General features: G+C 41.3%; 1 long non-coding RNA gene across 6 annotated transcripts in view; it reads left to right on the top strand.

The window, feature by feature from the left end:
- Window positions 1-27,330, top strand: part of LOC102167132 (uncharacterized) — a 659,279-nt gene that overhangs the window by 118,707 nt on the left and 513,242 nt on the right. The window contains exon 1 of one of the 6 annotated variants that reach the window (XR_014813525.1): window positions 18,501-18,628. The exons of the other annotated variants lie outside the window; for them this stretch is intronic. This is a non-coding gene — a long non-coding RNA (uncharacterized LOC102167132). Of the gene's footprint in view, window positions 1-18,500; window positions 18,629-27,330 lie in introns of those variants that run through there. 6 annotated transcript variants of the gene reach the window in all.

Genomic DNA, 27,330 nt, shown 5'->3' with positions numbered 1-27,330 from the left:
AAGATCTTTTGTATCACGATAGTATCATTATTAGTGGCACTAGTTTATATTGTTCTACAAACGTGAAGGTATAACCCAGCAAGGGCACTATAGGATATTGAAAACTAAAATCACAAATGCATGGGATCACAGAGAAATAAGTATAATATAAGTCATATTAATACAGCTCTCAGTTCTTGATTTAATTCAGGTCTTTTTGCGTGATTACTCTGCCTTGGGTATTGCACTGGGTGCTGGAGGTCCAAAGGGAAATAAGACAATACAGTCCCTGCTGTCGTGGACGTGAGCAGGCAGGTGTAGGTGAGGAGCAGATAGCAAACAAAAGTACACATGAGTGAGTTCATAATTATAATATCGTGTGCTATGAAAAGAAAAGAAATCAAGCAGAGAGAACATTCAGAAAGGGCCTCTTTGAGGAGACGCATTTAAGCTGAGACATGAAGAACGAAGGGGAGCTGGCTTCAGAGTGTAGGGCAGAGACTAGTGTTCAAAGGCCCTGAGGTGCGCAAGGAATTTGCACTTTGCCTCCGTGTCAGGGACGGACTGCAGGAGGGAGTCTTTTTGTAATTGGTGGAATGTTTGGACATGGGGACCTGGAAAAATATCAGGACCACGTGAGGCAATTTATTTATCTTTTTAAGAAAACAAGGCATAGTGCTTCTGCCTTATGTTATCAGGCTCTCCTTTTCCCCCGTCTTCCTTCTCAGTAGTTTACAGCTGGGATCTATGAGACGTCTAGTTGAAGGTATTTCTTTAAAAAATAGTCCTGAATATTAGAGAGGAAAAAAAAACAAAACACTGTTGCTTTGGGTAGATGCAAGAAAAATACTGACTAAGTGAGACTGTTCTGTAAAGTGATATTTAAATAGTACGGCGTTGACGGAAACCCAAGCTGTGAAACGTTCTTTGAGTTGATTCATTCATTCAGTCAATAAATACCTATTGTGTTCCTGTTACGTGGTTGGACTTAGCGCTGGACTAGATTCTGTGCTCTTGATATTTACAATCTAGAATCTAGACTGTAGGTAAGATAGGAGCAAGTAGACCAGCAGTAATTTTATAGTCATCGTAAAGCCCATGAAAGGGGCAGCAGAGGTACCGAAGCATCTAATATGAATTTGGGATAGAAACAAGGATTTTTTTAATGTAAACATAGCACCATTATTGGATAAAGTAACATAGATCTTAGGCTTTGAGTGACAATGTTACTGTCCATTCATAGAGTATTTACTTTGTGGCTTATCCATGATCAATGTTTAACCTTAGATTGCCTCTCTCCTGGTTCTGGGATGTGTTTTAGGAACAGTTCGCAAATGATAGTTAAAAGGACAAAGACAAATCTACTATAAAATGCTATTCGCCGAAAAGAATTACCAAAAGTCATGTAAGTAACATTTGGTTGATGTGCTTGGAGAGTCTATGTGAGGCTAGCACAGAATCTAGTAAGCATGGATTCATTATTTGTCCCCATATTTATTTCTATTTTTTTTTTCCTTTCTGAGCATAGAAAGTTGGTCAGGTTTGGAAACTGAGGATGCCGAAAAGAACGTGAACCCTGTAAAAGTCATAAAGCAAAAATAAAACAGGCAGAAAAGGAAGTTTTGCCTTGAGTTTAAATTCCTTCATTCTGAGTCACAATCTATGTCTTCATCATTTGAACATTGGGAAAGTAGTATTTTTAATGATTTCATGACTGCTCTATAGAGTATAAAATGAAAGAAATGAGTGGGAAAATTCTGTCTCTTAGTAATACAGATTTCTCTTAGAAGATCCATTGTCTGACATTGGAGCAATTTCCCTGAATCACTCCTGAAACTCTACTTTTTAAAAAAATCAATAAGACCTCTCGTTGTGTTGCAGAATTACACAATCTATTTTAGGGAAAAAAGTAATTTTATCTTAGAATACATTTGGCAGTTTTAATTCTGTTCTTTAAACATTTTCCTACAAGAGGCCGAGCAGCTGCTTATTTTGTGATGTTTTTCAGGTGTCTGGTTGTCCACACAGATGAGCTCTATTTTAAACACATGACCAAAATCAACAGTACCCAAAGCTTATTTCAATAATCTTTCCTTGGGAGTTCCCTGGTGGCCTAGTGGTTAAGAATCCAGTGTTGTCACTGCCATGGCTGAGGTCACTGCTGTGGCGCAGGTTTGATTCCTGGCCTGGGAATTTCTGCATGCTGTGGGCACAACAAAAAAATAAAATTAAATTAAAAAAAATTCCCTTGACAGCTACACAAGGGATTCTCCTCTGGTGGGGGACAAAGTTTGTTAGAATTACCTGTGGCAGGAGTTCCCGTTGTGGTGCAGTGGTTAACGAATCTGACTAGGAACCACGAGGTTGTGGGTTTGATCCCTGGCCTTGCTCAGTGGGTTAAGGGTCTGGCATTGCCATGAGCTGTGAAAAAGGCAAAAGACAAAAAAAAAAAAAAAAAAAAAAAAAAAGAATTGCCTGTGGCAGCTTGTTCCAGCTATGCACGTCCTTTGGCCTCGCCTCGATTTGGAAGTACTTACACACATTAGTGCCAAAGGACCCTGCCTCTTGTAGCCTCCTCAAAGATCTTCTCTTTAACGTCAGGATGAGGGATTTGAAGTGCCTTCATGCGGCTGCTTCTCAGGTCTTCCTAACTGATGGTAGGGCATGAGTTCTGAATCAAACTGCCTACCTGGGATCCCAGCTCAGGTTCTCATCTGTTAGTGTTCTAATCTTAGTGAAGCGTTGAAGGGATACTATGATGCACCACACGGCTCTTCCTTTTTTTTCGGTCTTTTTTTAGGTCCTTACCTGCAGCATATAGAAGTTCCCAGGCTATGGGTTGAATCACAGCTGTAGCTGCTGGCTACACCACAGCCACGGCAATACCATATCTGAGCCGTGTCAGTGACCTCCACCACAGCTCAGGGCAACACCGGATCCTTAACCTGCTGACTGAGGCCAGGGATCAAACCTGCATCCTCATGGATACAGTTCCTGCTGAGCCACGACGGGAAATCCCAGATCGTCCTTTAGATGAGGGACTGCTTCCGCCAGAAGGGCTGCTGGCAGACAGCCTTCAGAAATGCAAAGGCTCAGGGAGGTGCACGTGCTAGAGTAGGTATCTCACTAAGACTGGGAACCCAGCAGAAGACTGGGAGAGACTGATGATGTACCAGCGTCTCTTTGACATTCAGTGGTGGCTGCCCTCTGCAGCGTAAGGCTGAAGGTAGGCGATGCCTTTGTGACCTGGACCCACTGATAGCAACGGAGATAAGTGTGCAGAGTGAGAGAGGCCAGGTAGTAGTTGCATAATGGTCAGAACTTGAATGGACGGAACACTGTGGTGAATGGTCGGGTTAAAGAGGCCTAAAGGCTGCCCACCTACCTAACCCACAAGCTGGGACAAGTCCTTCTTTGAAGGGGGTCGAAGGACTATCTCCATGTTTGCCACAATGCCCACAAAGGTAGGAAAAAATGGGCAGATAACAGGAGTATTACTTAATTTACATAATCAAAAGATATGAGGACCGCATGAGCAAAGGGCTGAGGGCAGTTACCCCGATACAAAGGTACAACTCCATGCCCAGTTTCTAGACGGGGGTCCATTTAAAGACGCAGAATGCGTTGCCTGAAGGCGATCCCCGGAGTGAGACATGTCCTTCTAGTCCTTGAAAGAGACGGTGACAGTTTACCTGAGTAACTATGCACTGGGCGCATGGGCGTGCCCATTCCTCTTCCACACTCACTCTTGCCTGCAGCGTTTGAGTTCACATCAATACCTGGAAACCCGAAGTGTCCTTGTAAGCTGACTGTTGGACTGAGGGCAACTTCTGTGAGCCAGAAACTAGGTGGGCAGGGGAATGACATGATAGGATTTATATTTTTAAAGAAAACTCTCTGTGGTATTGACACCAGACCCTGGTATAACCCTGGAGCTAAGGCAAGGAGGCATTGCGGTAATCCAGCTGAGAGGTAACTGTGGCTCGAATCATGGTGGCAGCCATGGGAGTGCAGAGATGTGGTCAGATTCTATGTGTGGAGGTAAGAACCACTGGAATTTGCAGACAGACTGAGTGTGGGGTAGAGAGCAAAGAATAAACATGACTTGCAAGTTCCCTCTTTGGCCTTCATGAGTAACGGTTTGCTCTGTCCTGATTTAGAAAGTTCCAGTACGATTTGACTAAGCATCTTCGGTACTTCGGGGAAGTGGTTAATAGAAGTCTTCTGGGGCATGCTTTTGAAGAGCTTTTAAAAATGAAGAAATCAAAAGTCTAATACTTTCACTCTTTGTAGGAAGAGTCTTATAATAAAGGCCCCCAACTCCAAACGCCAAAGTTGGGGCCTTGATTGTCACTTGTTCAGACCAAATAAATCTCTAAGTATTGGTGAATCTAAGCATGTCAACAGGATAATTGTGACGATTAGTTTTGTGAGTCAGCTTGACTGGTTAAAGGATGCCCAGAAGGCTTTGGTGAAGCCTTAGGGTGCGCCTGTGCCAGTGTTTCTGGAAGAGGTTGGCACTTCAGTTGGTAGGCGGCAGGAAGATCACCCTCACCAGTGTGGGTGGGCACGATCCAATCCACTGACCCTGCATCAAACAAAAGGCAGAAGCCCAGTTTCCTCTCTTGCTCCAGCTGGAACCTCAACCCCCAGCCCCCATCCCCACCCCCCGCCCTCAGACAGCAGTGCTCCTGGTTCTCAGGACTTTGGACTCTGAGTTACACCTCTGCCGATCCTCATTCTCCAGTTTATAGGAAGCAGATTGCAGGATGTCTCAGTCTCTGTAACCCTATAAGAAGTCTATTTATCTGTCTCCCTATTGATGGATCAGTTGGTCTGTCCACCCATTCATCCATCCTTCCATCCTGTTGTTCTGCTTCTCTGAGAACCCTGAAAAACACAGTTCTCAACATCAGTAGCAGTTGATATTCATTACGTTTTTATTGGGAAGAAGTAGTATTGAATTAATTATTTAGGGAGAATATTTAAAGGTATATGAAACCAAACCAAGCCGAAAACAAACAACCAAAAAACCAGCACCCTGCTTCACTCTTGTTTCCTGAGACTGAAAACCTTAAGCGAAACGAGCTGGGCCGTTTCCTAATAATGTAGGTAAAGAGAGTAGCAGTCACGGAGCAGTTAGAGGCCTGGTAGGCTCGGGAGGGATGCGGAGGGCAGTCTTGTTGAACCTGTACTTGACCGTTAGGACAGCTGAGGCGCAGAGAGCTTAAGTGACTCAAGTCTGCAGGGCTTTAGCCAGAGTCCATTCTTCTTCATCCGCAAGACCACACTTCCTGTTCCCTGAGCTCACACTAGATGTGCAACTGTACCAGCACAGAAACTTTAGCAAGCCAAGGTGGGTATACTTTCAGGGGTGAAAAGAATAGGCTTTTAAGATAGTTGGGCTTTTTCTTCCCCACAGAAAGACAGGACAATGTACTTTGGGATGGTGTCACTTTATGAGCCTGAGGGTTAGGTGAAAAGCCACCAGGGAAGAGTTGCAAGAAGTGCGGGGAGTACAGGCAGAGTTGACGTGCTGCAGTCCTGGTCTCCAAGCATTCAATCAGCTATGAATTGGACTGTGCTCTGTAGGGGATAATTAAAGGGTCATTAATTAGCCGGCCTCACATTTTATAGTCTCACTAGGAGATGGATAAACATATGAGGTGTTTATACTGGAGCTGGAACTGAATAAGTATATGAGTCTAGTTCACCATCTCATCTCTAAGGCATAGAATAGTACCTGGTACATAGTAGATGTTCAATAAATATTTATCTAATAAACTACTACATATATGATGAAGAACCCAGACTGTAGGAGCTTGGAGAGGAGCCACCACTGTTGGCTGCAATCATTTGGGGAAAACAGCACAAAAAATGAGAGCCTGGGGTCGGCAGGCGTACTGGCAAGACTGAGAATATACAGGACAAATGAGAAGGGTGGGGGTGACATCATAGATCCCTGGGAACAACTTGCAATTTCAGGTAGAAAGGATAAAATTTTTCTTCCAATTTACCAGCCAATGTTGCATCTCTACCAGAGGCAACTCTGAAAACATTTGTATTTAAAAGCTCCAGACTCCTTTAGGAGCAAAATTACCACACTCAAGTTACAACTGGATGTATCAGCTCATGCAGCTCTTTCCTCCTCAGCTTTGAAATACCATGTATGACATAAATCACGAGGTATATTTAAAAAGATAGTATAAAACATATGTGGATTCTAAATAAGGGAAAATTATATTAATCACCGTGTAAAAATATATGTGTGATAATTTCCATAAAAGGAGAAAGTATCTAGGAACTCAGACCAAAGAGCTGAAATAAACCTTTTATCTCAATATCTCCTACTCACAGTCCCTGCATCCGCAGCATCTAAGGAATATTTAAACAAATAGAATGACTCAATTTAATTAAATGAAGACAAGTGTATTCTTTTTGAAAGGAAAAATAATTTCTTGTTTTTTAGGACATAATTGCTGACAAATGATCCTGCGGGTGTTAAGAAATCACGCCCTACCCATGGGGTTTGCTGGGAACAGTTTGCTGCTTAATTTTGGACACAAATTTTTCCTCTATAATTATTGGCTATGGTCAGTTTTGAAGAAGAGTGAGCCTTGAATACCCCGTAACAAGAATAACGCACATTCTTGTCTCATTCTTATGGTCATTATGGATACTTTTTGGCATCAAATAACTTATGCACCCAATTACATAATGTTCTCAACGAACGTATTTCTACGGCAGCCAAAAAGAACCAAAGACGGTTGTGTGCATCAAAGGCGTTAAGAGAAATTCCCAGGTTCCTCTGCTCTTTCCCAGTCCTTTGGTCACGACTCCTGATGTTAATTAAGCAGCCTTAGAAATCACAGATGTGGAGGGTGGTAGGGATGAGAGGTGGTCTCTTTCTTCCTTCGTCCTTAAAATCGTAAAACTTCTTATTTCAGCAACTGCCATACCTGAAGTTAGCCGTTTATCTCTAATTTGTGCTGTGTAACAAGGAGAGTGATGTTTCCATTATTCCTGGTCTATCAGGCCGTTCCTTTCCTTGCCCCCAGTAACAATACAAACCCATGCAGTTTTCAGCCATTGTCGTTTTTCTGCTGATAAACCGTCTGTGACATGGAGACCTTGACGCTGGGAGTTCTGGCCGCAATGCTCAATAGACTGTGCATGCAGCTTTTTCAGAGGTAACTGCTGTAAAAATCAGCTCTACTGCTATTCCTCTCTGTTGCAATTTTTCTCATGATCCTTTTTATACATCAGATGTAATGTGAGTTCACAGGAATTCCGCCGACAGCATTTGGCCCGACAGCAGAAACCACATCTAAGGCTCTCAATGGGTGCTAGAGTTATCCTTTCTTAGTTCCAGCTGCTTTTGCTGGTGTATTTAATTGAGGAGCTAGAAGGAAAATGTTCTCACTACAGAGCTGCTCTGTCATCCTGTAAAGAGTCTTTCCTTACAGGACATAGGAGCCCTTTGGAGAGGTTAGGTCCACATGAACTGACTTTGCCTCGAGTGAAATGTAAATGTTCTCGTTGTGGCTCAGTGGTAATGAATCCAACTAGTATCCATGAGGAAGTGGCCTCTCTCCTGGCCTCACTCAGCGGGTTGAGGATCCGGTGTTGCCATGAGCTGTGGTGTAGGTCGCAGACACGGCTCCGATCCAGTGTTGCTGTGGCGTAGGTCGCAGACACGGCTCCGATCCAGTGTTGCTGTGGCTGTAGTATAGACCAGCAGCTGTAGCTTTGATTCAACCCCTAGCCTGGGAACTTCCATATACCACATACGCAGCCCTAAAAAGCAATATGTACATCCATCCATCCATCCATCCATAAAAATAAAGGAAGCAGATGACAAAGTCTTATCCCCACTAACTGGTTTCATAACTAGATAAGCTCACATAGCTCTGCAGAGCCTCCTGGTTTTGACTTCAAGTCTCTGTGAAGCTGAAGTGATATTTAAAGATCATGTGGAGATAATGTCTAAAAATCAGTAATAAAAGTAGATCTAAATATACGTTAATGGATTGCTTCTTGTGTTTGTGCACATATTAGGGTTCTCCAGGAAACAGAACCAGTTGGATGTGTGCACTTTGGGGAATTGGCATGTGTGGTGGTAGAGGCTCGCTGAGTCCCAGATCTGGTGGGGAGGCTGACAGGCCTGCGCCTCAGGGAAGAGTTGCAGGTTGAGCCCAAAGGCAGTCCGCTGGCAGAATCCCTTCTTCCTAGGGAGAGGTCGGTCTTTGTTCTGTTAAGACCTTCAACTGCTTGGATGAGGCCCACTCACATAATAGAAAATAATCAACCCGACTCAAAATCCACCATTTTCTTTCTTTCTTTCTTTCCTTCTTTCCTTCTTTCCTTCTTTCCTTCTTTCCTTCCTTCCTTCCTTCCTTCCTTCCTTCCATTTCCCCAATACATTTTTTTCCTACTGTACCGCATGGTGACCCAGTCACACATACATGTACACGTTCTTTTTCCTCCCATTATCAGGCTCCATCATAAGTGACTAGACATAGTTTCCAGTGCTACACAGCAGGATCTCATTGCTCATCCATTCCAAAGGCAATAGTCTGCATCTATTAACTCCAAGCTCCCCAACCACCCCACTCCCTCCCCCTCCCCCTTGGCAACCACAAGTCTGTTCTCCAAGTCCGTGATTTTCTTTTCTGTGGAAAGGTCCATTTGTGCCATATATTAGATTCCAGATATAAATGATATCATATGGTATTTGTCTTTCTCTTTCTCACTTACTTCACTCAGTATGAGAGTCTCTAGTTAAAATCCACCATTTTAAATGTTCATCTCACCCAAAAACACCTTCATAAAAACATTTAGAATAAATGTTAGACCAAACATCTGGGTACTTTGGCCCAGCTAGGTTGACACATAAAATTAACCATCCTAGTGCACATATTAATGTTACATAAACAGTACCCATAATTAGATATCACTTGAGAGGTATACAGAAGCTCAGAAGGTCATCTGGACAACACAATGATTTTACTTCCCACAGATATCCCAAGGACAAGAGATTACGTTTCTATGTTGGCTATAGCTTGTGCTGTACATGTATGATCATGAGGTTTGTATAATCAGGGGTTCTTTGCTGAGTTACTCTAGGTTCCAGCACCTGGTGTTCTGTTGGACTTTGAGGGGAGTCTGCCTGTATTAATGGGCATTCGTAAGGCCCATTATACAGTCACTTAAAGAATAATTTTGACCTCTATTTTCAAGTAAGAAATTAGCTTGTTGCATCAAATATAGAGCTTATGTAAATTTTGGGGGGATTACAAAATATTAACACTGCATATGCATGAAATTTTACTTTTTAGCAAGTCATTTCATTGAGTGTCTATAATTGGAAGAAACTTTGTCTTCAAGTCATAATGCTTTGGGCGTGAATCACATATTGTCCTTTTGGTTGAGTGTCATTCTTCCTTTGGGAGTAGCTGAAGCATTGATGGAGCCGGGTCCAGATGAGGGTCCCTCACCTGTTAACCTCCTGGACCCTCCTTTGTTCTCTTCGTTTTTTTTTTTTTTTTTTTTGGCTGCACTCATGGCATATAGAAATTCCTGGGCCAGGAATCAAACCCGTGCTACATCAGCAACCTGAGCCACTGCTGTGACAATGCTGGTTCCTTAACCTGATGTCCCACGAGGGAACTCCCTGTTCTTTGCTTTAAACCGAGCTGCAGGATCCTGTCCCTTTCCTACTTTACCCCAAAGAAAGATGACATCAACATGGAAATAACCGAGCTGAAGAAGGCACTGTGCATTTGGGGGTGAATGTTCTTCCACATGTAAGCTGATAATGGAAGCGCAGTGTTTACCTGTTCCCAGAGAGTGCACAGTCATGAGCTCATTTGAGGAATACAGTTCATATTAATAGTCTGAAATTTGAAGTTGATGTAATTGTTTCTCTTAAGTGGGTTTGTACCAAACCTAATTCTGTTTTGTATCCCATGACACTTTTATATTTTTCAGTGATAATGAGAACTGGTCAGATTACAGTGTGGAAAGCTGAGATTTAGGATACATCTTCTTGGTAATTGTTCCTTTGAAATAGATTATCTCTTATAGGCAGTTTAGCTTCCTAGGAAAAATAATTCCCGCACATGAGATAAGAAGAAAAGTTTATTTCTTGTGTTATTCTACTTGGGACCAGGCTTCATAATAACTGTGCTGCTAACCTGATAAACACACCACAGAGATATAGATGTTAACATGACGGCAGGAGGATTGGTGACTTTTGGAAACATTTGTCATCTAGTCTAATCTGATTGTCCTTATAGGTGGGAGAGGTTATCAGTATCTGAGTTGAACATGAGAAGTAAAATTGAGCACAACTAGAGACACGTGTATCAATGCATCTTTTGAGCAATAGTAGAGGTATTTCTCAAATGAAGTTTCCTATGAATTTTAAACCTCCTTTGCTGGCCGTCATGGCCCAGAAATTTGCCTATAGTTAAAGCTTATTTTATTTTTAGTTTTGTCCCTATTTAATGGCTAGGCATGTCTTTGAATTACAGACATTTTTCAATTGCAAAATGATGATGCGTGTCTCATATATATATTAGGCAAGTGGCGAGTGTGATCTATTCCATCACACCGCAGATGTCAAAGTCAGTATATTTCACTTCTTCACGGGATATGGATATTACTCAGTAAGGTACTGGATATTGTCCAAATGTTCATTTTACTAATTTGATAAAAGGCTAGAGAATAGTTCAAATAATGACCTATCACATATTCTGGAGAAATATATTATGAAGGATAATCATAGTTCATGAAGAGCTTCTGTTTATCCAACGGATATTTACCAAGTGCTTACCATGTACTTTAAGTGCTGTGCTAAGTACTGGGTATATTGTTTTGTACACAGATGCAGAATCCTGCCTCGCACGGGACTTCAAGTCCAATGGGAAAGATAACACGATAAACAGCACTGCATATACTTTGTAACGAGTGCTGTGAAACAAAAGATCCAAGTGCGGAGAGAGAGGGAATAACTTGGGGTTACTGTAGTGGTGGAGGTTTACTTTCAACTGGAAGCTCAGGAAAGTCTCTCCGATTGGACATTTATGCTGGAGTGTGAGGGATAAGGAGACTGCCATGCAAAGGATGAAAGAAATCATTCCAGGAAGAAAGATGAGCAAGTGGGAGAGCCCTAAGCAGGAGAGACCTTGGGGAATTCCAGAATTGAAGCTGGGCCAACGAGGTAGGAGCACAGCGAACTCGAGGGAGCTGGGAGCTGGGTGGATGGAAGAGGGGAAGAGCTTGGGCTTGTGGTGTTCAGGCTGTCACATCTTGGCAAGCATTAGTGTCTTGTTCTAAGTGGAAGTAGAAACTACTAGCAGGTTTTATACAAAGATAACTGTAATATGATTGTTCAAACAAGTTGTAAAACTCATGATATTTACTCCATGATTTTAAAAGTATGCGATATTGGAGTTCCTGCTGTGGTGCAGTAGGATCCGTGGCACCTCTGGATTGCTGGGACACCTGCTGGATCCCCAGCCCAGCACAGTGGGTTAAGGATCTGGTGTTGCCGCAGCTGTGGCGTAGGTTGCAGCCACAGCTCAGATTCTGTCCCCAGTCCAGGAATTCCATGTGCTGTGGGTGTGGCCATAAATGATAATAAAAAAGTATAGGATATTGATATTTTTCACATGTAATATTCTGTATTCTTGGCTATTTGTTTTTTGGGTTTTGCTCTAGAGTAATTTTTGGTAGAGAAATAGCAGTCATCTATGATAATTAGGAGAGAAGAAAAATTCTTCAGTCTGACATTGGGGAAGTTTTTTTAGCCACTCTTTTCCATGCCTGAGCTCTGAATGTTAAAAGTAGAATTTGGTGATTTTAAGGCAGTGATCCAAGAATATTTGCCTTGAAGTATATTTACATTTTGTCATATTACTGACTACATTCTTTCTGGTAAGAGGTGTTATTCTTCAAAAGTAGTCCCTGCACACAGTGGTTTCAAAACCATCTTGGCAAAACCACACCACTGTTTACTGTTCTCTGTGTGACCTCACAGTGGTCCAAATCCTTTGACTCTCTTGAGTAAGGCAGGAGAACGAGAGAAAGTACTGAGGTTTTCATAACTAAGAAATTGCTCCCCGGGAAATGGAAGGAAACATTTCTTTCATTCTGTACCAAGCAGAAACCCAGGGCAAATGCAATAACAAGAACAAACTATTTCCCCATCCAAGATGATGAGATATTTCATGGTGATTTTGAGTGTGTCTATTTCTTTAACTTGTTGAAAATGAGAGAATGGAGTTTATTGCTTCCGGTGAAAGAATAAAAAAGTAAAACTTGACCGTTTAAAAATGACATGTGCTATACCAATAAAAGGAATTCTAAAATTTGATAAAGGAATAGATATGGACCCCATATGTTTTCTCTAAAGGTGCAACATATTATGAGTTCACCAATTTACAGTTTATACAGCTTGCTTTACCCTATGTTTCTGGTGAATGAAATCAGGATTCTTTTCTGCTCGCCTGGAAAGTATCCCTACTTTCTATGCAGGATGTGCTTTTGTGTCCAGATTCTGTCCAGGACAATCTGTGCCCACTTCTCTGGCCCTCAGTTTCCTCCCAGGTAAAAGTAAGACCAGGTGGCCTGGAGGCACCTGCTTTAGCTTACACCTGGGACTTTCCCGCGGTCCATGAACTTGCCCTGAGCGGGCTTGGGGGTGGGGAGCCCAGGCAGTGCTGTCTGGCAGCTGGTGGACTCTGTGTCCTTGCCTGGAAGGCTTGGAGTAGCGTGAAGTCTGGTTCTGAGTGATTTTCTTTCACCCCTTAGAAAGTTCCTGGAAAGAAATTACTCCTGCTGCGGTCATGATTGACTACGGTGAACAGGAAGGAGACTGAAAGACCATAAGGTGGTTTCCATTAAGAAGGAATTTCACTCCAGGGGCACATTATAGTTAAGTTTTCTGGTTAACAGTCCTGTAGTTTATTAGTCTTTGACCTTGTGCTGCTGAGTTGAAGCTCTGTAACCTGCTTCTGATTCTGTGTCCTCTTGTTTTAGCCTGCTCTGAAGGAGGAAAAAGGTTAAAACACTTAGGATGATACTGATTTTGCACTAAAATGTGGAGTTGAAACTGGTGGGAGTGGTTTAGCCTCCTCCATCTGTGCCTAGCATAGGATTCATTTCATAACATGTACTGCTTTTATTAAGGCTTATCTGCTGATACTCTCATAATTTTGCCACATAATCCAAAAACTCTGAGTGAAATACTTAAACACATCTCGAGTGAGGTAATTTCATATATTTTCTGAATTAATCCTTAAAGAAATTCCATGAGCTAGGTAATATCCCATTTTCATAGACAAAAATCAAGGATCAGAGAAATTAAATGACATATCCGTAGTCATGAGTAATTGCTGGGACAGAAATTACACCACGGGTAAAGGAGGCTGGCAATCACAGACCTGCTGGTCTTCCTTTGCTTCGCCAGCATGTGAAATTCATCATTTCTGCGATATTAAGTATAAGGATAATGAGAGCACAACAAGTTGGAATAGTAGCATACATGCTTATTTTTAAGGTACTAGAAAATCTCCGTTGCGTATTCATGGCAGCAGTTAGGCTCTTGGTAAGGCCAAAGGGTGGAAATGTTTAAAGGAGTCTTGTTCTGCCGTCCATTATCCGCTTGGAAAACCGATGCTAATAGGGGAAGCACAAGAGCGAAGACGAAGTTTGCGACACGTGATCAGAAAATGAAACACATCTACCATGTTCGTGTTGCTTTCAATTTACGGTGACATTTACTGAAAATATTCTGAATATTTGGCAAAGTTAAAAGAGAGATCGGTCCCCAATTAACCAGAGGATCAAAGAGGGAAGATTAGGGAGGGAAGTGTTGTCTTTTTTTTTTTTTTTTTTGTAAAGAAGCAAAATGTTTGGAAAGGTCAGGCTTTGAGTGAGCTAACCTCCACCACTTTGAGTGTTCAGGTTGACTAATGAGCACTTCACTCATCATTCTAATGGATGTGTTTATGCCAAGGAAAAATAATAAAGTGCTTCTCAATAATGGGTGCCAATAGCATCACTATAGACAGAAGCTAAATATTTCTCTATGATCTACTTAACTGGCAAAGGAGTCTTAGAGCCAAATATAAACGATGATTTTTGTACTATAATATTTTAATTAAATACTTTAGATTCATTCTTTCAATCAATATTCCACAAATATTTATCAAGTTTCTACTAGGTACCAACCCCTGTTCTGGACACGGTAGAGGCAGTGGTATACAAAGTCCCAGACTGCACGGAACTTTTATTCTAGAATGTCTTTACAGGAATTATCTAGCTCTAGCTAGGAAAAGTATTTTCTGGCGTCCTATTTGTGTTCCTGTTGAGATAATATTTTTCCTCTCTGAACATAAATCTGAGGTGTGTCAAAGGAAGTGTATAGACTCTAGCACCATCTCACATAATGTGAGCCCCTCTATGAGAAGGAGATTAAAGGCTGCACAGCGGTAAAGCTCAAGGGGATTGTCAAGGTAGGTGGTCTAACTTCTACTCTCTCTCCTGCTTTCTCCTTAAACCTTATGTCACCTGGGGAAAGGGTTGTCTGTCATTGCATGCAATTGCAGGATCTGAAACCGAAGAAACAAATTATCTGTGAAAGGAAACTCTAATATTGTTAAGGGTTGCTATCAGGTGGTGACTAAAGTTCGGTTAGAATGGAGTCTAACGAGATAAGGGAGTAATAACCGACACTTTTCAGTGCTTCTGTGGCACATTAATGTCTCACATTGGGTTAAAAAGATTTCATGTCAAATAGAAGCCTCTTGCTGGGAGTTGTTTTGTCTTGTTTGTTTTTCCCATACATATATCAACGCTTCAAGAAGTCCTGAAATTTAGAAAACTCTTTAACCCAGGAATTCTCAAGCCTGTTGGTCCAGGGAAATATTTTCATATATCAATAATTAGAATTTTGGGAGAAATTCCCCTTTAATAAAAGACAAACTCTTGACCATTGCAGAAGAAGGATTCCCTCAAGACTTCACAAGGATATTGCTTGTTATATATTCTAATATGCTGAGGAAGTACATAGTGGTAGTATTGCCTACCTCAATGTCTCTAATTTGCTTTTATTCTGCTATAACTTCCATTTCCCCTCTATTTGCAAATAAAATGTTTGGCCTCCTCTTGCTACTAAACCATTTGTTTTTGTCTTCCTAAGTCATATACAATCCCCTGTATCCTACTGAGTTCCATCTTTTTTTGCAATATATCTGGTCCTCTAGCATCCCAAGGAGACTTCAACTTTCTAAACGTGGTAATGTAATATTTGCGACTTCTGGTTTTCATCAACAAATAATTTTAAATGAGGAGTCAGATGTATTACATGCCGAGTTTTGACTTTCACAGCATAAAATCTGCTCTACCTGGACAATGGCATTTACTTGTAAGCATCCAAAACGCTGGCTTTCACATTCTCTAGGTCATCTACATTTCTGTTAAGGGCCACATAAGACAGAGACGGCTTCTTGAATTTGAAGACCTGATGCTTCTTCAACAATCAAAACCTATTCAAAGTCTGCCTTTCCTGCAAAGTCCTGTCTGCAGAACACGTTTCAAATAGGAAGTGATATATTGCAACTTATTTTCATGAGTCCATATTGTTAAGATAAATGCTAATTTCCAGGTAGTCCTGTGGTGATTTCCTTAAATGGTAGGTAAAAATTTTGAAGAAACAGACCTGTTTTAAAATATGACACATAGCCACAAAGATGCTTCCTGCGATTCTTAGGAAAAGTAGGCTAAAAGGAACAAAGTCGCTAGAAAGGACTCCTAAAATAAAAGATAGATGAAAAACAAGGAATAACAAGGCCAGTTTTCTTCTGAAAGAAACTGAAGTCACAGGTAAATCCTTCAGTGAGTAATACAGAATTTAGGATGTAGTCCTTGCCATTCTCCCAGGTCTCTGTGGGTGTCAAACATTAAGAATCCTTGGCTTTAATTGCTGGATGCCAAGAAGTGAAGAAAGATCTACTGTGGTATTTCAGGTTTTTTCATGCATTGGTTAGCTTGCTCAGGCTCCATCAGTCTGGGAGAGTGGAGTGGTCCTTCTAGAAGAAAACCAGCTGTTTCCCAGCAAATGTTGTACGTTTGTTTGTTCGTTTGTTTGTTTTTGCCGTTGTTGAGAACTCTTCTCACTCTGCCTTTGACAGTGAAACAATGCCTTTGTGGAAATAAGTACATTTATTTCTAGAAAAGCGATAGAAGCTGATGTGTAAACTTATTTCCTGCGTATAATGTAGTTACTTAGATTTACCCAAAACCAGCAAGTTAATTATAGCAAGCCAAATCAGTTAATTGGCAAAAAAATGGAAACAATATCTTTTATGTTTTGTAGACCCAATTATTTTATCGATTGCATTTTTAAAATTTACTTTTGGACTTCTGAGTGGGTATTTGCTACATTGAAAAAGCTGCCATTATCCAATTTCATGGGATAGAAAATGATGATAATATGAGGAAAAAGAATGTGTATATATGTTTGACTGGGTCACTTTGCTATACAGCAGAAATTGTCACAACATTGTAAATCAACTGTACTTTAATAAAAAATTTTAATTATCAAAAAAGAAAAAGGGGCAGATAAAATTTCTTTGCAGAGTTTAGTTTTTGTTATTGAATTTTACATGCCTAAGTCTTTTTTAATTGAAGGATAGGGGAACATATTCCATTTGATGTAGAATTTTCCTTCATTTTGGGTCCTCCTTTTTCGTTTCTTTTTTCTCCAACAATCAGTATTGAATGCATTTCATGCTTTTATACATAAGCCACCATGTTTGGCAAAAAGCTGTTCTATTTTATTTCCTCGTTGAAGAAGCCAGCTAAGTACTCTAGCAAAGTCACAAATCTTTCATAGACTGCACAGTGCCAAGACAGCTGGCCTCCTCTATGCTTCCTCTGAGCACCTTCCTTCCCGCAATTCTTTCTTTGGGGTTTTGAAACTTAATGAAGTCACGATGGGAAGACTATATATTTAGAAGGCAGCTGAAGTGGCAAACTGATATTTTTCAAAGAACTGATTGAGAGGATGCTGAGATGTTTGGGGATTGTGTTTGGAATCAGGAATTTTTTAGATGCTCCTCAGTCTCTTTGGGGGAGGTTGCTATTTTAATGGATAAATAATTCTACTCCCTTAAAAACAGACTTGCTATTTCTTTCGAAAGCTGTTTCTACTCTTTCCTCCCCAATTAAAAATCTCCCATTTTGTAGAGATGGCTTTAATTTGAAGCAATATGGTATTCTCTCCCCCTGCCCCAGTCCAACTAAACAAACTCTGTAAGAATTAGCTTTGAGTTATTCCATCTGTGGACTTTTAATTTTGTCATAAAAACACAGAAGCCTGGCAGGGAACTCTTTCCAACTGGCTACATGTATCATCTTGTCTGAAAGCTGGTTAAGTAAGTATGGCATTTAAAATGAAATAAAAAAAACCCTTCATTTATGGAACTAGTTCACTCGAAGTGTTTGCCCACTTCTTTGACCATCTGCTTATGTTGACAACCACCGCCCCGCATTGTGCCAAAGTGCCCTTGGCTATTAAAACAGTGTTTTGTGTGTGAGTGGTGTGTGTGTCCTCACACACGTATGTGTTTCTGGGGTGCCATTTTCTTGAGAAGTGTCTCGTTAAAGGTTTCCTGTGATCCATGTGGAGATATTTCAGGTCATTTGCTGTTCAGGAAACATTGCACTGAAAATGCTACAAGCTCAGGCATTTGAAAAGCAGCTCTCTTTCCTCCCCTAACCCTTGAAATAGTGAAATTTATTTCAAAGGACTATGGACAGATTATCAAAATACCTGTTGAGTTGGGCCAGTGTGACAACGATATTATGCACTGAAGGTGAATCCAAGTAGGAATCTAAACATTTCTGAGGACAGAATGGCTTTGGAATGACTCAGGCATTCATTCTAAGCTGTTGGCAAGATCAGTTCTGTTAGCAGAAATATCTGAGTTGGTGTTTCACTCGCCAGCTGACAGGGTAACCCTTCTTTTACATGTCACCGTGTAAATAAAGTCTTGGGGGGCAAGACGGTCTGCTCGTAGATGAACGGTGGACACCAGGACTGCCAATCTGGCATTATCATTGTTTTTCATGCTTCCGACGACTATTTATTAAAGATTTTAACCAACTACTTCTTAAAAGCCAGTCGGTACATGACACTATTTTAAGCACTGAGCCAGAGTTATACAGAGGCATATTCTCATTGGTACCAAAACTGTAATTCTAGTGGGGGAGGAGGAGACGCAGTGATAAGAAAGATAAGACAGTGAAGGATAGATTTCAAATTTTTATAGGAGTTCCAAGGATGGAGAGTTTTTGGTAGGCTGCTGCCTGCCAGTGACAAATCAGCTTCTGTCATGCAAGGCAGTATCTTCTCTTCCCTCAAAGCCCCCAGTTTATCTGGAATACATGAGGGTATCTGAGAGGCCCCTTACTTCCCCCTGAGCATTGAAATACCAGAAATGACACCAGAGGGGTGGAACAAGAGCAGGGATATCATGCACATGAGTAACTCATGGGGATACAGGGCCGGCTTAGAAACAGACTTAAGAAATGTATGATTTGGGGCCTGTTGTTCTAAAGTGTCACGGAACTCTGTTAGGTAAGGTTGAACGCCTTTCCTCTGTCTGGCTCTGATCTCTACCTCTTATTTTTTGTCTGGCTCTGATCTGTACTTTTGATTTTTGTTATTGCATTTTAATCCTCTAAGAAATCATGGTTTTTATTTAATTATCTATTGACCATGTGGTTTGTCAGCTTTGCAAATAGGTTTGCTTTTTCTCTGCTCATTTTCCATGTTTTACCATCAACTGCCACAGAATTCTTTCTCGGAGCCTGGGTCAGGCTGAGTAACAGATATCACTCCTGACAGCTGTAAAGTGAGGCCGACAAACATTCCAGTGAGGACGTCCTGTGCCAGGCGCATCCATCCAGTTGAATTTGCATTGTGAGTGTCACGGCCCACTGCTGCCCAGGGCTGGAGTCATTTATTTAATAACTCACTTCCCAGGCATTACAGGGTAGCTGCAGCGTTTCTTATTATTCAAGACAAATAAGCAATACAAAAAATGCTTGGAGAAAGTAGCATTTTAGTTCTTCTCTCTGACTGTAGCTTGTTGAAATGTTGAGCCTGACCGTTAACACTTCAGGTGTAAAATGTTAACAATTTCTGTTGTATAGAAAGCTTACATTTCCAGCCGTGTCATTCATGGCATGCAGTTTTTCTTTGTATTTATTGGGAAGAGTTTTTAAGATGTGTCTGTTTTCCCAACCTCCAGTATTTAAAGTGCAGAACATTCATGTATTTAGCCAGTTGAACTTGCTTCTAGTAACTGATACTAAGAAATACTTGCAAGACAATCTATTACTCAAAAGTACTGAGTTAAATATGGATTGTTTATGTTGACTTGTAATGAATTTTCTCCTCTTTTTTGGATCTTTTTTTTTTCCCATTTTGTTCATCTAAAATTACTTAAGTGTTCAGTCTTATTTTGAATGCTAGAGTTGTCATTCAAACAGCAGGCTACTTGTAAAACAAAATGAGTTGTCTTTCAGCAGAGGTGAAAAGAGTGTTAAAATAGCAAAATAAAGGCACAAATTTATATTTAAAATATATAGTCATAATGGTGAAAAATGTTACCCTTCAAAGATGTAAAGGTGGTGAAAATATAGCTTACTAATGTTCCTATGATTAGTCTCTTGGCACATTTTATTTTGCTTAGTAGATTCTTAAGAAATGTTGAATGAATGAATGTACAAATGATTTTCCTTTGTGATGAAATCACACTGTTGGACATAAACATGGGAAGAAAAAGTCTGGATTCATGAGAGGAGCCTTACAGAGGAGCCCTAAACATTATAGTCAAGACAACCCAGCCCTTTGATCTGTTCTTCTAAATAAAGGTATTTTCTTCCAAAGGGGATTCTGAGTACGTAAGAGCACGTTAAAGTTGAAAAATCCCACGTATGGTACAATTTGGAAAGTCAAAACCTCTGACCACAAGTCTGCTCTCCCTGCTGGGTGACTGTATCTCATGTATAAACTGTACAGCTCTGCTCTGGCTTTAAAGTTGTCTGTATTCACACTGATGGGAGGCGAGATGCCCCACCCCAACCAGAACGTGCTGCCTTGGCCCACGTAGATTGTTTCAAGCTGAGGACAGTCAAGGCACAGCATATTCAGGAAGAGCTCTTTACCTCCCCCTTAACTGCCTGAAATAATTTAGATAGGGACCCATCCTAGAAGGAGCGCGTTTACCAGAGACAACCTTCTTATTTCAGAAATACACCCCACATGGCGCACATGTGTTTACCACACATTGCTCTTCTCATCTTCCTGCGAATTGCTTTCCTCCGATTTGAAGCCCCAGACCACTGCCCTCCCCTTAGCTCAGGAAGCCTCTTACCAGACTGCCGGGGGAAATATCATGTTTTGATGGGGTTTTGTTTTCCTCCTGTTAATCTGCCTTATGTTAATTTAATTACTAGACTCGCCAAAACCTCAAAGAGAAGAGAAAACTGCTCTGCTCTATCGATACTTTCCTTCCAAAATGAAAACTTTCTGAGATTAGCTCTGTGTCTTCTTTGTTCCTTAGTTTTGCACTTGGCGGCAGTTCAGTAATTGTTGAATAACTGAAAGCTGGTTTTCATGGGGTCTCTCCCGATATTGAGGTCGGGAGTGTACAGCACATAGACCTGCAGCTAACGATGACAGTGCAGAGGGCTTGAGTTTGGACATGAAAGTGTGGTGGGAACTGGTCATAAGTTGGTCTGAAGACGTTTGGGAGGCTTCACAAGGGAAATAAAAGACTGACGGAACCTTGATGATGCATCTGATGGAGTCTACTTGTAAGAGCACAGACAAACCAACGGTGGGGTGAGAATGCGAGGGTTACTAGAGGACTTGCATGCGGCTTGATGAGGAAGTAACGGGACACACACCTGGAAAGACCGGCAGAGGCAGTTGGGTGGGGTCTTTCACATCAGCTGGACTTATACCTGGTGGTGGGAGACATGGAGGATGTCGAGCAGCAGGTGATTAAACATTTTAAAAAGACTATCCTAGCAGTAGTGAGAACAACGGACGAGAGGGGCCCAAGCCCAGGAGCTGGAAGACCCGTTGTCATCTGCACCATAAAAGGGTCCCATTGCCGTTCCCTCCCTGCTTCCTAGGATTGCCTCCCAAATAAAACACTCACAGTTGACTCCTTGTCTGAGGGTCTGCTTCGAAGGAGCCCAGGCTAAGACAAAATTTGTGAGAGACAGGAGTTGCTAGAGAGGGGAAGTTTCTATTGGGAGAGCAGTGGTGCTCATCTAGGCATCTTGATGAGAACAGTAGAGGCAGACACGGCTGGGCAGAGAGAAGACCTGCAGGGAATTCTGAGAGGTTGCAGGTCAGCTGGATGCTGTAACTTTTTGTTTGTTTTTTCTTTTTTTAGGGCTGCACCCACAGCATATGGAAGTTCCCAGGCTAACGATCGAATCGGAGCTGCAGGTGCCGCAGCCACAGCAACACAGGATCCTTAACCCACTGAGCAAGACCAGGGATTATATAATTCTATTTTTAAATGGCGAGTTTGAAATATATATATTCTAAATACATGGATATTTTTACATATGAAAAACAATAGTAAGCTTAGACATAAAAATGCTTTATTCTTTCTTTTATGTTTGTTTGTTTTTTAAATCTTTGAATCTTTAAGATTCTCCCAGAATTCCATGAATTCCCAGAGAGAATTATTTAACGATCCTCCCCTGTGTTCCCATAGCACTGCTGAGGTTTTACCTCATGTTCTTTTTTTTTGATGTTGATGATGAATTAGGCTTTAATTTCTTTTAACACTTTGGTTTAGTTTGATGTACTATATTCATAGAATCAAGGGAATTTGAGTTGAAAGGGGCCTTAGAGATCAGCTAGGATAACCTTGGTGTTTCACCAGAAACAACTGAAATTTGAAGGGGCCTGTCCAATTTACTCTTTCTGGTTGGTTGTGGGACTGACACTAAAACTATTTCCTGGATCTGTGTGTTTTCCATTACAGCGGCTTCTAGCCACGTGGTAGATACTGTAATTGTTCTTATCTCCTCCTCTCCCCCTGCCTTAAGATGTCCACATCCTGCTCCGTGGAACTTGTGCATGTATTAGGTTATACGGCAACGGGAAATTAAGGTTGTAGATGGAATTAAGGTTGCTATTTAGCTGAATTTGAAATAAGGAAAGTAGGAGTTCCCGTCCTGGCTCAGTGGTTAACGAATCCGACTAGGAACCATGAGGTTTTGGGTTCCATCCCTGGCCTCGCTCAGTGGGTTAAGGATCTGGCGTTGCTGTGAGCTGTGGTGTAGGCTGCAGATGCAGCTTGGATCTGGCATTGCTATGGCTGTGGTGTAGGCTGGTAGCTACAGCTCTGATTAGATCCCTAGCCTGGGAATCTCCATAGAGTGGCCCTAGAAAAGGCAAAAAGACAAAAAATAAAAATAAAAAAAATAAAATAAGGAAAGTATTCTGGATTTTCTGACTGAACCCAGTGTAGTCAAAAGGGACCTTTAAAAGTGGAAGAGGAAGGCAGAAAAGCATCAGAGTGACAAGATGTGAGAAGGACTTGATTGGCAGGTGCTGGCTTTAAAGATGGAAGAGGCCTTGGGCCAAGGGGTGTGGGCAGCCTTTAGAAGCTGAAAAAGGCAAGAAAATGAGTTCTCACCCAGAGTCTCTGAAAGGAGTGTGTAGTCTTTCCAAAACTTTGATTCCAGCCCAGTAAGATCTATTTCAGACTTTGGATCTCTGTAACTGTGAGATAATAAATATGTGCAGTTTTAAGGCACTCAATTTGTGGTAATTATTGCAGAAACAATAGGAAACTAATAGAGCATTTAAGTCCAAATAAGGTTAAATGGATAACTCAAAGCTTAGTAAAGAGGAGTTAAACACCAAGATATATATTTTCAATGGTGTGTTTTATTTTTACAACTTTGGGTTTATTCTGAATATTTTTGGTTTATTCATTCATTCATCCAACAAATTGCTCTTGAGTGTGTGACATTTGCTGTGCCAGCGTTGTGATGGAGCGAATTATTGGCCCCAATGTTTTCACTCCTTCCCTGCATCCCCATCCTCGCCATGGCCCCAGAAGGTGTGAAGTTTTTCTCCTTCATCTTTTGACTTTAGACGTGGCCACATGACCTAATGTTGCTCAGTGATACGTAAAAAGAAGTGATAGTTTGGAGCCAAGGCTGAAGAGGCTTCACATAGTTCTGCTTGCTCCCTTATGCCTTTGTCATTCCATTGCCTTAAGAAGAGCTTCTCCTGTCTTTTGCTGCGCAGCCTGCGCAATACAGGAACCACTTGGAGCAGAGTACCCAGCTGACCCGTGGACCTGGAAATAAAATAAATTCGTATCGTTCCATGCCGCCAGTATTATTGGGTTTGTTATATTGCCTTGTTATGGCAGGATCTGGCTGGCACTGTTGTGTCAGCGAATGATCTAAACATACTTTCATAAGGACTGTTCATAAAGGACTATGCAGTGCAATGCAGATATTTCCGAGTGCAAGGGCAGAAGCTGTGGCAAAGCACGTAATCTGAGAGGGTCAAGGAAGTGACTCTCACAGGTGAAGTGACGTTTGAGCTGAGTCTTCAGAGATGGATTGGATTTATGCAGGCTGATAAAGCGTGTAGGTAGGTGCGTAGATAGGAAAGCTTATACAGGGTGATTATGGTACCTGTAAGCGCATTTAAAGGGAGTTGAGAGTTTCAGCTGAGAGAACTGGTAAAAACGCCCCTGGTTTACTTTGTTTGCTTTTTAAATAATTTTTCCATAGACCCTCCAAAGTGACGTTCCTCGGGCAGTTTGTTAGACAGATGTCGTGTCTGCTTTCTGCAGTGATAATCCCAGGTTGATGGTATATGCATAAAGAGACTAAGAGAACAGAGAAGCAAGAAATGAAAACGGGCCAGTTTCAGGAAGGTCCTCATGGCGCAGGAGGAAGCTCTTCCTACCTCAAGGCTGGGACTGGAGTGGGTCCGTTTCCCGTCTCTGGTCTAAGCCTCAGGGAACACTCCCAAAGTCAGGCTGCTTTTTTCTGAGATGATGATGATGATTTTTGCTTTTTTTATGGCCGCATTCGCAGCATATGGAGGTTCCCAGGCTAGGGGTTAAATCAGAGCTATAGCTGCCAGCCTACACCACAGCTCACAGCAACGCCAGATCCTTAACCCACTGAGCGAGGCCAGGGATCGAACCCACAACCTCATGGTTCCTAGTTGGATTTGTTTTTGCTGCGCTACAACAGGAACTCCCTCTGAGATTATTTTTAATGCAGAGTTATTACTTCCAGCTGAATTAATAATCAAGTGGTCTGAACTGAGCATGGAAATCAGTAACTAGTAAGAAGAAACAGTCAGTGAAAAGATCGTGACTGTTGTTAGTTAACTAGGTCATAAGTGGGGCTCACAAGACCAAAACCGTTGTTTTCTTTTCTTGATGACTTGGTCTCTGCTGAGCTCTGGGGCTCCCTGCTGTACCCTGACACTGCTTCACCGCTTCCCAGGGGCACACTGCAAGCCACAAGGGGAAGAGAACAAAGTACGGAGTCCTCTTCTAGGAAAAACAGCATAAATGATCCTAAGTGATCCTAGGTCAGTGGTATTTTTGTCCAATAAGATACACGTATGTCATAACCAACCATTTCAACAGAGTTTTGAAATTTGCTCGCAGGCAGGCTTGGGACTACGTAAAAGCATGTGCATATCATGATGGCTGTTGACCTTCCCTCTAACATATCTGAAATTTACAATTCTAATTCATATGTATTTTTGCTACTTAAAAATGCCTACATTCACATACCCAGACTCTAGGCAACCTGCAGGGAAACGTGCATGTTCTTTCTCTGTGGGAAATGGCAGGCTATTCTAGCCTGAGCAGAGTTGAAGATGTTAGTGAAGAGAGCTCTGCAAGTGTTAACTAATATGATCTTATATTTAAACAATTCACAAATAAATATCGCCATTGGATTTAGGTGCCAGATGTCAAACCACATAGTAATGTAGATACAGTTGCTTGCCTCCCTGTCACTGGTCGCCAGAAAGAAACAGATGGTTAAAAAGATATGTGGCTGAGGCAAAGCACGGAAATAGGAAACCATGGAGCAGAAATTCTGCCATTTAAGCAACCGTAATTTTCTAGTCTGGAAAACCTGGCTGTTTTATACCTCTACTTATATACTTAAGCAGTTTAAATGTGAAACATAGCAAAAATAGTCCAAGCGGGGTTGGCAACTTGCAAATTTTGTGGTGCATGATTACATCTCAAAAATCTCAGAGGCAGACGCACAACAGTAAAAAGTAAACACTTGTATGCAGTTGAACACAATTATGTGGTGGTTATTACCTAAGCTCATTATAGCTTCAGAAGAGGCCCTGTGAACTTGTGCTCCAACTGGAAGGTCAGGAAAAATGCAAATAAGGACCAAATTTGAAAGCAAGCGACAAAAAAACAGATACAGTTTAGACTGGGAGTCTATAATTTGGCTTTTAAAAATAATCCTCAGCAAGAACCGGCCTCATTACAATAATGGCTTGTTTATTCTGCACAACTTGTTTGCAATTACAGACCCTTTTTCAAAGCTGATTTCAACAGGAAATAAGAGCATGCAAAAAAGGGAGAGCTTTGTGGTTGGTCAGTTGTTATAATTAGAGTGGATGCATATATGTATCATAAAACCATTTATGCCTTTGCTCCAAATCTTTTAATTTCAGATTCCTGTCATGGAAACTGAAAGCCTTGAATAGTCTATTATTCTAAAGAAATCATTATAATTGAATTTCTAATGAGGATGTCTATGGTGCTTTGTTCTTGGTATTTCCATTACAGGATTGGAGCCCTATGCATCTATTATGGTCAGGTGACCATGAAATGATGAGCTACAGCTGCTACAGGACATGTCCCTGCTAGTGCTTAATTCATAGTAAATACACATTTTATTGCTAATGCATTTCCTCATTTATTTCTCTGAATATTCATTCAGATATTCCTGGGGTACCTGTAACAAGGAGGCTTAGGTCATGCTTAAGGATGCCAGGTGGTCTGAGTTTGAATCCTGGCCCCCTCACTTACTAGTATGACCTGGAGCCTTTGTGCCTCTGTTTCCTTATCTTTAAATGTATCTCCCTCATGGGATTGTTGTGAAGATAAACTGAGTTAATACACTTAAAATGCTTAAGGGTATCTGGCTGGCATAAAGTAATATGCCATCTATTGCTCCCTGGGCCTTGGGGACAGAGTCATGCAAGATGGAACTGGTCCCTCCACTCACAGAACTTAGGCTCTGAGGAAGAAGGCAGAAGGCATTAAGCAAGCCATCATCCACTTAATTATTTAACTACCTTCTTGATAAGGGCATTGAGGAAATACAAAAGTGTGCTGATATTCTATAAACGGAGGACTTGACCTGTCCTGGGCAGACATTCGGCTTTCAGGAGGAAGCGATTTAAAGACGGGAAACCTAAGTGGGAATTACTTGGGAGCACAGGTCTTAGGAGGATATTTAGGGAAGCTGCTCTCCATATCGGAGCCAGAGGAGAAATCCAGTGTTTCATGGCAAGAAATGCATAGAACTCATACTTAAAGAGACTCTGTGGCTGGAAACAACTCAAACAATTTCAAAAATGGCTTACCCATAAATTGAGTTCTCTTATCGCTGATTCCTCCTGTTCCTCCAGTTAGACTTGTCCATCTTTTGTAAACCTTTCATCTGTGCGCCTCGCTGTGAAACCCTTGGTTTTCTGTTGGTACAGATGCCTTCGTTTTCTCACCAGTTTGACAAGGTCTTTACCATTTGCCGTTTTCAGGAGATCAGAGCTTCAGTTCAAAGATGCATGAAGCTAGATCTGTAATAAGTATATGTAAAAAATACATGGCTATTTGTATGTACACGTATACAATTTCATATTATAACTTTTTTTACAGATTGGCCTCAGACCGTATGTAGAATCTTATGTTCTTTTTTAAAGGTTTTTTTAGCTTTTTTGTAAGTTTCACGATAGTCCTTGCATATAAGGTTTTAAGTGTTTTAATGCAATGCATCACTGTTCTTTCATTCGTTTGCCCGCTAGACATTTACATTTGTCCCCGACTTTAACGCTTATGAGTAATACTTTAAAAATACCTCTCCAAAACAATTTGGGTAAATCTTAGAGTTGAGTCTTAGTAGTGGTATTAGTACGACAAGGACCATGGACTCTTAAAGGTCCTTTGCACACGAAGTAGAATTGCTTTATCAAAATATCACGTCAACTTTATCAGCAGTGAA

The sequence above is a fragment of the Sus scrofa genome, chromosome 8 (assembly GCF_054392235.1).
Source record: "Sus scrofa isolate SSC_HxYL_T2T_F1_AM1 chromosome 8, Sscrofa_HxYL_maternal_Yorkshire_Landrace_v2.0, whole genome shotgun sequence".
Taxonomy (NCBI): domain Eukaryota; kingdom Metazoa; phylum Chordata; class Mammalia; order Artiodactyla; family Suidae; genus Sus; species Sus scrofa.
Note: the sequence above shows the minus strand (reverse complement) of the source record. Positions and strands in the feature narration are given on the sequence as shown.